The sequence below is a fragment of the Loxodonta africana genome, chromosome 4 (assembly GCF_030014295.1).
Source record: "Loxodonta africana isolate mLoxAfr1 chromosome 4, mLoxAfr1.hap2, whole genome shotgun sequence".
Classification (NCBI taxonomy): Eukaryota; Metazoa; Chordata; class Mammalia; order Proboscidea; family Elephantidae; genus Loxodonta; species Loxodonta africana.
This window is the reverse complement of record NC_087345.1, coordinates 144712767-144724882: the sequence shown is the minus strand read 5'-3', so window position 1 is coordinate 144724882 and position 12116 is coordinate 144712767. Positions and strand designations below refer to the sequence as shown.

At 42.3% G+C, this 12116-nt stretch overlaps 1 protein-coding gene across 2 annotated transcripts in view; it reads right to left on the bottom strand.

Moving 5' to 3' along the window:
• RBM17 (RNA binding motif protein 17) overlaps positions 1 to 4404 on the bottom strand; it is a 38829-nt gene extending 34425 nt beyond the window's left edge. The window contains exon 1 of one of the 2 annotated variants that reach the window (XM_003410596.4): positions 4328 to 4404. The gene's annotated coding sequence lies outside the window, so the exon portion shown is untranslated. The other variant, XM_064284829.1, reaches the window with a different exon arrangement.
• Positions 4405 to 12116: the final 7712 nt, after the last annotated feature.

The window sequence follows — 12116 nt, the reverse complement described above, 5'->3', positions numbered from 1 at the left end:
CGGTGAGATGGACTGGCACAGCAGCTGCAACAGTGAACTTGAACATGCTTATGATCGTGAGGGTGATGCAGGGCTGTGCAACATTTTGTTCTGTTGAATGTAAGGTTGCCATGAGTTGTAGGGTGGTCTTGATTGCAGCTATCTAAGTTTTAAATTGTACAACACAATTAACAGGAGAAAAACTACTACCATCATACACCCAATGAGTTAAGGTCTGAATTCTGAGCATCATGGGATCAGATCTCCGTAGCACAGTAAGTGCAAAAGAGCTTTCTTTTTCTCTTTTTCATTGAACTTTAAGTTCACAGAACTCAATCATAATAAAGGCACACTCTCATTATCCATCCATGGGTACACGGCCTGCTTTTATTTATTATAATCCTCTAAGAATCAGGATTGGTATGAAGAAACCTTTTATTACTAAATAGACATTCATTATCATAAAATGAAATTCTCCTCTTTGAGGCCTAAAGAATATGGCAAATATACATACAAACGAGGAAGGGAAATATGAGGGATGGTGCACTTTCATGTCTACTAAAAAACGTAACAATAAAAGGTATTTGCCTCAGGTAGAACATTTATAATGACTTTTTAAAGGATTTTAAAAGAAATTTCCTATATCTCTGTCTCGGTCATCTAGCGCTCCTATAACAGAAATACCACAAGTGGATGGCTTTAACAAAGAGAAATTTATTCTCTCACAGTCTTATAAGCTGGAAGTCCAAATTCAGGGCGTCAGCTCCAGAGGAATGCTTTCTCTTTTCTGTTGGCTCTGGTGGAAGGTCCTTGTCATCAATCTTCCCCTGGTCAGGGAGCTTTTCAGTGCAGGGACCCAGGGTCCAGAGGATGCATGCTCCTGCTCTTCTTTCTTGGTGGTATGAGGACCCTGTCTTCCTGCTCGATTCTTTTATATCTCAGAAGAGACTGGCTGAAGACACAATCTAATCTTGTAGATCTCATCAATATAACTGCGGCTAATCCACTTCATTAGCATCGTAGTGACCGATTTACAACACATAAGAAGAACACATCAGATGACAAAATGGTGGACAATCACAAAATACCGGGAATCGTGGTCCAGCCAAGCTGATGCACGTATTTTTGGGGGACGCAATTCATGACATTCTACCCTTTGGCCCCCCAAAATTCATGTCCTTTCCACATGTAAAACACATTCACCCCATCATATCTCAGCAAGTCTTAAATCAACTCCAAGTCTAAAATCCAAAAATTCCTCTTCATCTGTGAAATCTAGAATACAAGTCACCTGCTTCCAAAGTAAAATGGTGTAACAGGCACAAGCTAGACATTTCCATTAAAAATGGGAGAAACTGGAGGGAAAGAAGGCATAACAAGCACCAAACAAGTCAGCAAAACATATTGCATTAGCCCTAAAAAGGCTTGAAAATAATCCTCTGTTCTGTGCGACCATTTACACAATGGCCCTGCCCTCCAGACTCTAGGTATTGGCCACACTCAAAGGATTCTGAGTGGAAGCCCCTCAGCCCTGGGCTTCAGCTCTGCTTTCCAGGCTTACTGGAATGGCAACTCCACTCTGTCGGCTTTAGTTTTCCTAGTCCATTTGAGTGGCAACTCCACCCCCTCAAACTCCAAACTCAAACTCCAAAGGCCATGGCTCCACCGTTAGAGACCCCAGAGGTCATGGCCATGCCCTTTGAGACTGAGGCAGCTCTGCTTTTAGTGTTCCTTGTTTCTTCAGCTTCTGCTTCCTTGTCCTCTTGGCCCTTTGGGCCTCACCACCCGCATATGCCCTGCTGGAGCAGGTGTTCCAGAGCTCTGAAGCTCCACCGATAAGCACCTGGAGGCAACCCACCCCACCAGTAAACTTCCACTGGAAGGCACTCAGCTCTCTTGCTCAGTGGGTCAGCAAGCCTAGCTCCACCAGTAAGTGCTCAGAGGCACCTCACTCCACCAGGAAGCCTCCCGTGCAAACACACTCAGTTCTCTCGCTCTGTGGGTCAGCTCCAGCACCATGTGGTGCTGGTTTTCTGGTTCTGCTGCTGCCAGTCCTTTGCTGTCTGTGCCAACCCCAATGTAACAGCTTTCCTCATTTCCTTCTGAGTCCTCTATCCACTCAGTTTTAAAATTGCTTCCACATTTTAGGTATCTGTTAAAGCAGCACCCCACTCTTGGTATCAAATTCAGTCTTGGTCATCAAGAGCCGCTATAACAGAAATACCACAAGTAGATGGCTTTAGCAAAGAAAATTTTATTCTCAGTCTAGTAGGCTGGGAGTCCAAATTCAGGGTGTCAGCTCCAGGGAAAGGCTTTCTCTTCTCTATCAGCTCTGGTGGAAGGTCCTTGTTATAAATCTTCCCCTGGTCTAGGAGCTAGGGTGCAGTGCAGGGACACCCTTGTCACAGTTTAATATTTACATTCATTCTCAAAGACTCTACTTCCACAATGCCATACACTGGAGTGTGTTACAAACAAACTTCACTTGAATTTAGGTATAAAACAGAACATCCTTCACAATTAACTACTATGAAAGGCTTGAGGGATACTAGACCTGAATCATCTGTTCCCTGCCAGGGGAGGTCTGAAGAATTCACATTCGGCAAAAACTAAGAAAGTAATTTAAAACAACCAGCTAAAAAGAAACACACTTAATAAAATCACATCTAGGAGTGCATAACAATTCTCTCAAAATTCTTTATTTTTCCATAAAAGCTATCTTTAGTAACCACTGAACTCCACAGTCAGACGAGCTCTTCACTGCTAATACTTGTACCTTGTTACATTATCTATCACACAACCTACTCTTTCTAAACTCTAAAAATAAAACACACTCAATTTAAGTTATTAATTGTCCTCTATTCCCTAAAAACCCTTATTATTACCCAAAATGCCTGCGGCCTTTATCCAGTAAAAATGTAGAAACTGAGATGCATCCTTTAAAATCTCCACCTGTTGTAGGAAGTCACAGAAGTCCTCATCCACCCATCTACTTGAGCATGTGCAGAATCTTGCACTTACCTAGAATATCCACCCATATGCCTAGTTTTTCCAATTAGTGCCTTCAATGCTTTCCCTTACTTTCTCCTCAAAGAACCTCTATGATCTGACCTAATTACCCTTCCAATTACTCTCCTCAAATGTTTCTCTTGAGCCTTACCTGCAGTTCCCAGAATACATTATGGTGCTTCACCTCTGCTACTTTTTCACTTATTTTCTCTGCAGGAAACTCTTCCTATACTTTGTATATCTAACAAAATATTATTTATCCTCTAAAACTCAGCATAAGCATCGCCTCCTCTTTAAAGCCTTTCCAAACCACACCTTAGTCCCTCATATCAACCCAAGCACAACCATGCCGGTTTCCCTAGAGACCAAACGCTTGAGTAGTGGCAAAATCTTACTCATGCTGCATCCACAGTTCACAACACGTTGTCTGGACAGTTCACAACACGTTGTTCGGTGATTAAACATCACAACTAAAACACTCCTTTACAATGACAAGGAGTAAGGTAACACCGGAATCATGACTTCCTCCATCTGCCCAGGTAAGCTCCCATCTTTGAAAAATGCCAACACTTGGAATTCCCTGTTCTGAGACCAGGGATGGAAATGCCTTCTTTCCATTTAATTCCCTGGGCCCTGGAGCGATGCAAGTGAGCTGGGCCACAGGTGACATATTGTCCTGGCTGCTAGAAGCTAGTGGCTAAAAAAACTAGGGACCGATAAACTTTTTCTAAACATGGTCAACGAAAGAGAGGAACGTTCTTTAGTCCAAAAGAGATTGAAACAGACAGACAAGAAAGGGAAGGATGGGAAAAGAGGAGAAATGAGAGGCACTGGGTCACTAGAAAAAAATAAAGGAAAAGTGGCAGAGGTGCTGCGAGGAGTTGCAGAGTCAAGAGCGGGGCGGAGGAAGGCGATGAGAAATGCGGCGGACAGAGAAGGCCGGGGGCAGCACCTGGGCATGGGAGCCAGAGGCAAGGGGAGACCAACGCAAAAGATGCGAGAGAAAGTGCAGGGAGAGAGGAACCCGAAAGCGTTGGAGTATGAGACCGTCGGCAGCTCTAGACTGGCCCGGGTCAAAACCTTCCGCTCCCACCGCGGCGCGGCCTAAGCTGCGGCCTCACGTCCAGCTCTGTCTCGGGAAGGCGCTCCCGCCCCAGCTTCCGCGCCAGGCCGCCGGCGTGGCGGCGAAGGGGGTTACTTACCCGGCCCACCCGGCCGACTTTCCCCATGGGCCGGAGCGGCGGCAGCGCGGAGCCGCAGTCCGAGACGCGCAAGCTCCGTACCGAGCCCGGAAGCGCCGCGGAAAAGGGAGATTTGGACGCACTCTGCGTAAACCTACCGACGACCGGAGCCCACAGCTGGCGCCAACCCCTACGCCAAATCCGCAGGAGGTTCCGCGGCGCGGGGGTCAGAGAACGTGTACTGCCGGAAGAGAGGGGACGCCTACGCTGCTGGCTCCTCGCAGCAGTGCCCCCTGACGGTAGGAGGTCTGCACTGCAGACTCCCCTCCGTCGGCGTCTTTTTCTTCCACCAAAAGGTGTCGCCTTGGCGCAACCTTTGAAATTTCATCACTTTTTTTTTTTTTTTTTTGGAGAGGGTGACAGTGACCCCGGACGGTAAGAAGTAGAAATGGTCCAAGGTTGCAAAGATCTCAATGGGAACCAAATGTCTTCTAATAAGGGAGAGGGAGAGAGAATTCCTCCTGGCTCTTCATTTTAATTCATTGAAACCCATTCATTTATATACAAAAAGCTGAAAATAAATCCCTGGGCGAGATGAATGGGGAAACTGCTGCAGAGGAAATGGTAGTAAGCGTTGAAATGATTGAACTGTAAGGTTAAGAAAACAACAGATATGGAGAATAGGGTTACAGCAATGAATGTGAATGTTATAAACCTTCACAACTTAAAAATAATGTAACTAACAAAAGTTAGAAGGGGAAGTGAAAGTGGGACTTTGTGTAAATACGATCGTTTTTACAACTGAAATTGGAGGCCAAGAATATTTCAAACTGATAGAGATACCATTCTACTCCCATTAGGATGCCAAGATTGTTTTTGAAAAAGGAAAATAACAAGCATTGGAGGGGATGTGGAGAAATTGGAACCTCATCCAATGCTAGTGGGAATGCAAAATGGGACAACCCTCGTGGAAAACAATGTGGTGGTTCCTAAAAAAATCTAGAGGTAGAGCTTTCATATAATCCAGCAATTCCACTCCTAGGTATATACCCTAGGAATCTAATAGAAGTGGCACAAGCATATACATACCTATGTTCATCACAGTGCTATTCACAATAGCAAAAAGATGGAAACAATCTAAGTCCCTGTCAACAGCTGAAAGGATAAGTAAGATGTGCTACATATATACAGTTGAATACTACTCAGTGATAAAAAAAAAAAAAATTAGTTCCCACAACATCTTGGAACATGGATGAACATGGAATACATTATGTTGAGCAAAAAAAGTCAACCACAAAAAAACAGATAATTGTATGTTCTCACTTCTATGAAATGACATGAACAAGTAAATATACAGAGATTAGTGTTCATTAGCGGTTACCAGGGCTGGAGGGTTGGGGAAGTGGGGAATTCACTCTTTAGATAGTAGACACTTGTTATTTTGGGTGACGGGAAAGGTAACACCAAATGAAGGTGAATTGTACACAGTTTGACAAAGGAAAATGATGTCACTAAAAAGTACAAAAGAAAAAAGGACCTGTTGGTAACCCTATGTAGTTTTGGAAACCCTGGTGGCATAGTGGTTAAGTGCTATGGCTGCTAACCAAAAGGTTGGCAGTTCAAATCCACCCTGCGCTCCTTGGAAACTCTATGGGACAGTTCTACTCTGTCCTATAGGGTCGCTATGAGTCGGAATCGACTCCATGGCAAAGGGTAACAGTAACAGGTATGGAGTTTTGAAACAACAGCAAAAGCAACCAAAAAATACATGTAGGGGTGTACATGTATGTCGACATACATGTGTATAGGTACGCATACATGTGTGCATATGCAGGTGCCATGGCTTTGTGTCCCGCCCAAAATTCTGTCAACTTGGCTATGCCATGATTCCCAGTATTGTATGATTGTCCACCATTTTGTCATTTGATGTGATTTTCCTCTGTGTTGTAAATCCTATCCGTATGATGTTAATGAGATGGGATTATCAGCAGTTATCTTAATGAGGCAAGACTCAAACTACAAGTTTGTTTTGTGTCTTAAACCAATCTCTTTTGAGATATAAAAGAGAAAATGGAGCAGAGAGACATGGGGACCTCATACTACCAAGAAACAAGAGCCAGGAGAATAGCGCGTCCTTTGGACTTGCTGTCCCTGCACTGAGAAGCTCCTCTACCAGGGAAGATTGGTGACAAGGACCTTCCTCCAGAGTCAACAGAGAGAAAAAGCCTTCCCCTGGAGCTGTTGCCCTGAATTTGGACTTCTAGCCTGCTAGGCTATGAGAGAATAAATTTCTCTTTGTTAAAGCTATCTACTTGTGATATTTCTATTATAGCAGCACTAGATAACTGAGATAATAGGTGTATGCATATGTATATTTATATCCGGCTATGTGACGATACGTACATATATTCATATATATAATAAAACACATAGGTAGCACAGTTACACATACTTCTTATAAAAAAATCCAATACCGCTGCCGTCGAGTCAATTCCGACTCAAAGCAACCCTATAAGACAGAGTAGAACCGCTTCATAGAGTTTCCAAGGAGCCTCTGGTAGATTTGAACTGCTGACCTTTTAGTTAGCAGCCGTAACTCTTTACCAGTACGCCACCAGGGCTTCCTATGCCACCAGGGTTTCCAGATACTTCTTGTTGTTATTGTTGTTAGGTTCTGTCGAGTCAGTTCCGACTCATAGCGACCCTATGCACAACAGAACAAAACACTGCCTGGTGCTGCGCCATGCTCACAATCATTGTTATGCTTGAGCCCATCGTTGCAGCCACTGTGTCAATCCACCTCGTTGAGGGTCTTCCTCTTTTCTGATGACCCTGTACTCTGCCAAGCATGATGTCCTTCTCCAGGGACTGATCCCTCCTGACAACATGTCCAAAGTATGTAAGATGCAGTCTCGCCATCCTTGCTTTTAAGGAGCATTCTGGTTGTACTTCTTCTAAGACAGAATTGTTTGTTCTTTTGGCAGTCCAGTATATTCAACATTCCTTGCCAACACCACAATTCAAAGGCGTCAACTCTTCTTCGGTCTTCCTTACTCATTGTCCAGCTTTCACATGCATATGATGCCATTGAAAATACCATGGCTTCAGTCAGGCGCACCTTAGTCTTCAGGGTGACATCTTTGCTCTTCAACACTTTCAAGAGGTCCTTTGCAGCAGATTTGCCCAATGCAATGCGTCTTTTGATTTCTTGACTGCTGCTTCCATGGCTGTTGATTGTGGATCCAAGTAAAATGAAGTCCTTGACAATTTCAATCTTTTCTCCATTTATCATGATGTTGCTTATTGGTCCAGTTGTGAGGATTTTTGTTTTCTTTATGTTGAGGTGTAATCCATACTGAAGGCTGGGGTCTTTGATCTTCATTAGTAAGTGCTTCAAGTCCTCTTCACTTTCAGCAAGCAAGATAGTGTCATCTGCATAACGCAGGTTGTTAATGAGTCTTCCTCCAATCCTGATGCCCCATTCTTCTTCATATAGTCCAGCTTCTCAGATTATTTGTTCAGCATACAGATTAAATAGGTATGGTGAAAGAATACAACCCTGACGCACACCTTTCCTGACTTCGAACCAATCAGTATCCCCTTGTCAAAGGAGACTCTGAAACTTGCTCTTGCGCGTCAAGCAGCTAAAGCAAAAGGAAGAATTGATGAAGTAAAAGAACTGAACAGAAGATTTCAAAGGTCCTCTCAAGAAGACAAAATAAAGTATTATAATGACATGTGCAAAGAGCTGGAGATGGAAAACCAAAAGGGAAGAACACGCTCAGCGTTTCTCAAGCTGAAAGAAATGAAGAAAAAAATCAAGCCTCGAGTTGCAACAGTGGAGGATTCCATGAGGAAAATATTAAACAATGCAGGAAGCATCAAAAGAAGATGGAAGGAATACACAGAGTCAATATACCAAAAAGAGTTAGTTGATATTCAGTTATTTCAAGAGGTGGCATATGATCAGGAACCGATGGTACTGAAGGAAGAAGTCCAAGCTGCTCTGAAGGCACTGGCAAAAAACAAGGCTCCAGGAATTGATGGAATATCAATTGAGATGTTTCAACAAACAGATGCAGTGCTGGAGGTGCTCACTGGTCTATGCCAAGAAATACGGAAGACAGCTTCCTGGCCAACTGATTGGAAGAGATCCATATTTATGCCTCTTCCCAAGAAAGGTGATCCAACTGAATGTGGAAATTATAGAACAATATCATTAATATCACACACAATCAAAATTCTGCAGAAGATCATTCAAAAACGGCTGCCACAGTATATCCACAGGGAACTGCCAGAAATTCAGGCTGGTTTCAGAAGAGGACGTGGAACCAGGGATATCATCGCTGATGTCAGATGGATCCTGGCTGAAAGCAGAAAATACCAGAAGGATGTTTACCTGTGTTTTATTGATTATGCAAAGGCAATTGACTGTGTGGATCATAACAAACTATGGATAACACTGCGAAGAATGGGAATTCCAGAAGACTTAATTGTGCTCACGAGGAACCTTTACATCGACCAAGAGGCAGTTGTTTGGACAGAACAAGGGGATACTGATTGGTTTAAAGTCAGGAGATACTCCTTAGATATAACCAAACACTTTGTAAGATTGGATATCTGGGTTTGAATGATTAGGACTGTAGTCTTGTGGGACATCTTGGTCAATTGGCATAATATAGTTCATAAAGTTATGTTCTACCTCCTGTTTTGGTGAGTAGTGCCTGGGGTCTTAAAAGCTTGTGAGCAGCCATCTAAGATACAAATATTGGTCTGTACCTGTCCGGAGCGAAAAAGAAAGAAGGAAACACAGGACTCAAAGAAAATACTAGTCTACAAGACAAATAATCTACATGAACCATGGCCTCATCTACCCTGAGGCCAGAGGAACTAGATGGTGCCTGGCCTAGATGGTACCACTGCCTACCATTCTAATCAAGGCCACAATAGATTAACCCTGATAATATGGGAGAAAAATATGGAACGGAATCTCAAATTCCTAAAAAAAAAAAAAAGCTAGACCTGCTGAACTGGTTGAGACTGAAGGACTCCCCGAGACAATTGTCCTAAAATACTCTTCATATCTTGAACCAAAACCAGCCCCTGAGGTCACCTTTTAGCTAAATAACAAATTGGCTCAAAAAAATAATGATTATCACCTCGAAGTACTGTGCTATTTTAAAAGATCACCTGTATGAGACCAAATGGTCAACAGTCACTTTAAAACAAGGATAAGATTGTAAGGGAACAGGGAAACTAGATAAATGGAAATGAAACAACCAGAATGGAAATAATGAGAACGTTCACTCATTGTGAAGAACGTAGCCAAAGTCACTGAACAAGTTGTGTGGAAGTAGTTGAATGGGAGCCTAAACTGCTATGTAAACCTTCCATGAAAGCACAATAAAATATTATTAAAAATATTTCAAGCTGATAAATCAAATAATAGAGATTTAAGTATATATCTTAGTATAAAGGAACAACTAAAATCTGATGATTAAGAAAAGGGGCAGGAATATAGCAGGAAGTCAGTAGTCAACCTAAGGAAACAGACAGTGTGGTAAGTTGGAGATGAAAAATTAAAGTTCCTCCAGGGCCGTAGCTCTAAGTAGATAATTGGCATTTACCCAGTGGCATTTCCATAGCTTTATTACTTATATATAGTAATTGGAACTGAAAGAAAAGGGTAAGGTTCCATCTCGGACTGATTCCACCCAGAAAAGGTCGTTTGTGCCTAGCTGGGTTGACAGAGAGATCTCCTCCAGGCCCGTATAGCCCCCTTGATATGTGGCAGGCAAAGAGAAAAAAGGGGCAAAGGGCCCTGAGACTTATATAGTTGGGATGGAGAAGAAACTGGAAGGGTCTGTGTGCTAAGGAAAAGGGAAAGGGTAGGAAGAAGAGGCTCCTTTATGCAGTCTGGGCTCAAGATGCATGGTTGCCTTGTGGTCAAGCTTTGATGATGTCAAAGTAAACAAATATAACCTCTCCTTCTGGAATGTAGGATGAGATCTTGCGAGCATGCAATTATACAGTTAACCATATACTTCTAGGAGAACTTACAGCTAAAGCACTAGGGAAAGGGGTCTGCTTCTCCTAGGGTTCATTCTTTCAGTACAATTTCAGTGAAACGGCCATGCAGGCAGTGGGGGACAAACTGCTTTCTGCTGCCCCTGCAGAGGCTTGAGGACATCGCTTAATGTAATTATAGTGGTAACCCAGGACAAAAATACAAAGCTTTCAAAGCATCTAGAAGCACAAGCACTCAACAAAACAAACAAAAGCACATAGTGAAATATTTGAAAAGGTTACAAAACAGAAAGCATAAAAAAAAATGACCAAAGTAAGACAAACATCTCACATCAATAAATGTAAATAAGCTAAGTTTACTATTAAAAAAGTACAACTTCAAATTGGAGTACAAACCATAACGCTATTCTATATTGTGTATGCAAGACACAGTGCTAAAATAAAGTGATTCTGAAAGTTTAAAAATGCAAGAATGGAATCGACATACCAGGATATGCAAACATAAAGAAATCAGGGATCACAGCTTTCCATTACACAAGGTTGATTTCACGATAAAAAGCATTAAATGAGATTACGAAAGGGTACAATTCACAATGAAGACAAAATAGGAAAATTTATGCACAAAATAACATGATCTCATTATTCATAGCAAACTTATAAAGAGAATGAATAGGCAAAAACCTTGTCAGATTAAGAGCACAAAAAGTAAATGAGGAGAGGGAAAACTTAAAAATATAATGAAATAGTAGATCTAATATATCAAACTCTGTACCCTGAAACAGAGATTACATCTTCTTTCAAATGTCCATGGAGTATTCATAACAATTGGCCATATTTTAGGCCACAGAGAAAATCTTAATATATTTTAATAAGTGGAATCATATAGATAATACTTTTGTTGTTGCTGTTGTTATGCTGGTGGTGTGCTGTTGAGTTGATTACAACTCATAGGAACCCTGTAGGACACAGTAAAACTGCCCCGTAGGATTTCCCAGGCTGTAAATCTTTATAGGCACAGATTGCAAGGTCTTTCTCCAATAGAACCACTAGTGGGTTTGAACCGCTGACCTTTCAGCTAGCGGTCAAATTGCTTCATCATTGTGTCACTAGGGTTTTCTATAGACAATATTTCTATAGATACTATTATCTGATCACAATTCAATAAAACTGGAAATGAATGACAAAACAGAAAATAAAACACCCAATGATGGTTAAGATTTTGTGTCAACTTGGCTGGACCATGATTCTCAGTGTTTTGGCAGTTGTATAATGTTGTGATCACTTACCTGTTGAGATCTGATATGTGATCACCCCCCGTGATGGAATCTGCTGTGAGCAGCCAATCAGCTGAAGGGGAATTTCCTTGGGCTTGTGGCCTGTCTTGAGTGTGAGCGGACATTCAGACAGGGCTCTGGGGCTTTTGCTCATCTGGATCCTGCAGCTGGCTCCTGTTAGTCTGACCTCTGGCTCTTGAGACTTGAGCTAGCAGCCTACCTGCAGTCTTGCCTGCTGATGTTGGGATTTGTCAATCTTCACAGCCTGTGAGCAACAGCCTTGCTCTCTGGCCTACTGATCTGGGGTTCACCAGCCCCTGTGGCTACATGAATCAGGAGAAGCCTCTTTTCTGACCCACACACTTGGGACATTATACCCTCTAAAGCTGTGTGAGCCCTTTCCTTGATAAACATCTCTCCCTATATATATATTTATACACTTTACTGATTTTGCTTCTCCAGAGAACCCAGTGTAAGACACACCCTTTCTTCGTGGAAAACTTTAAATGCTTAAGCAGTATTTGGATCAAAAAAGAAAACAAAAACAGAAGAGCGTAATGCCTAGAAAAGCATGAAAATGAAAATGGCATATCATAACCCAAAGAATTTAGCTGAAACAGTTGCTGTTAATTGCTGTCAAGTCAGC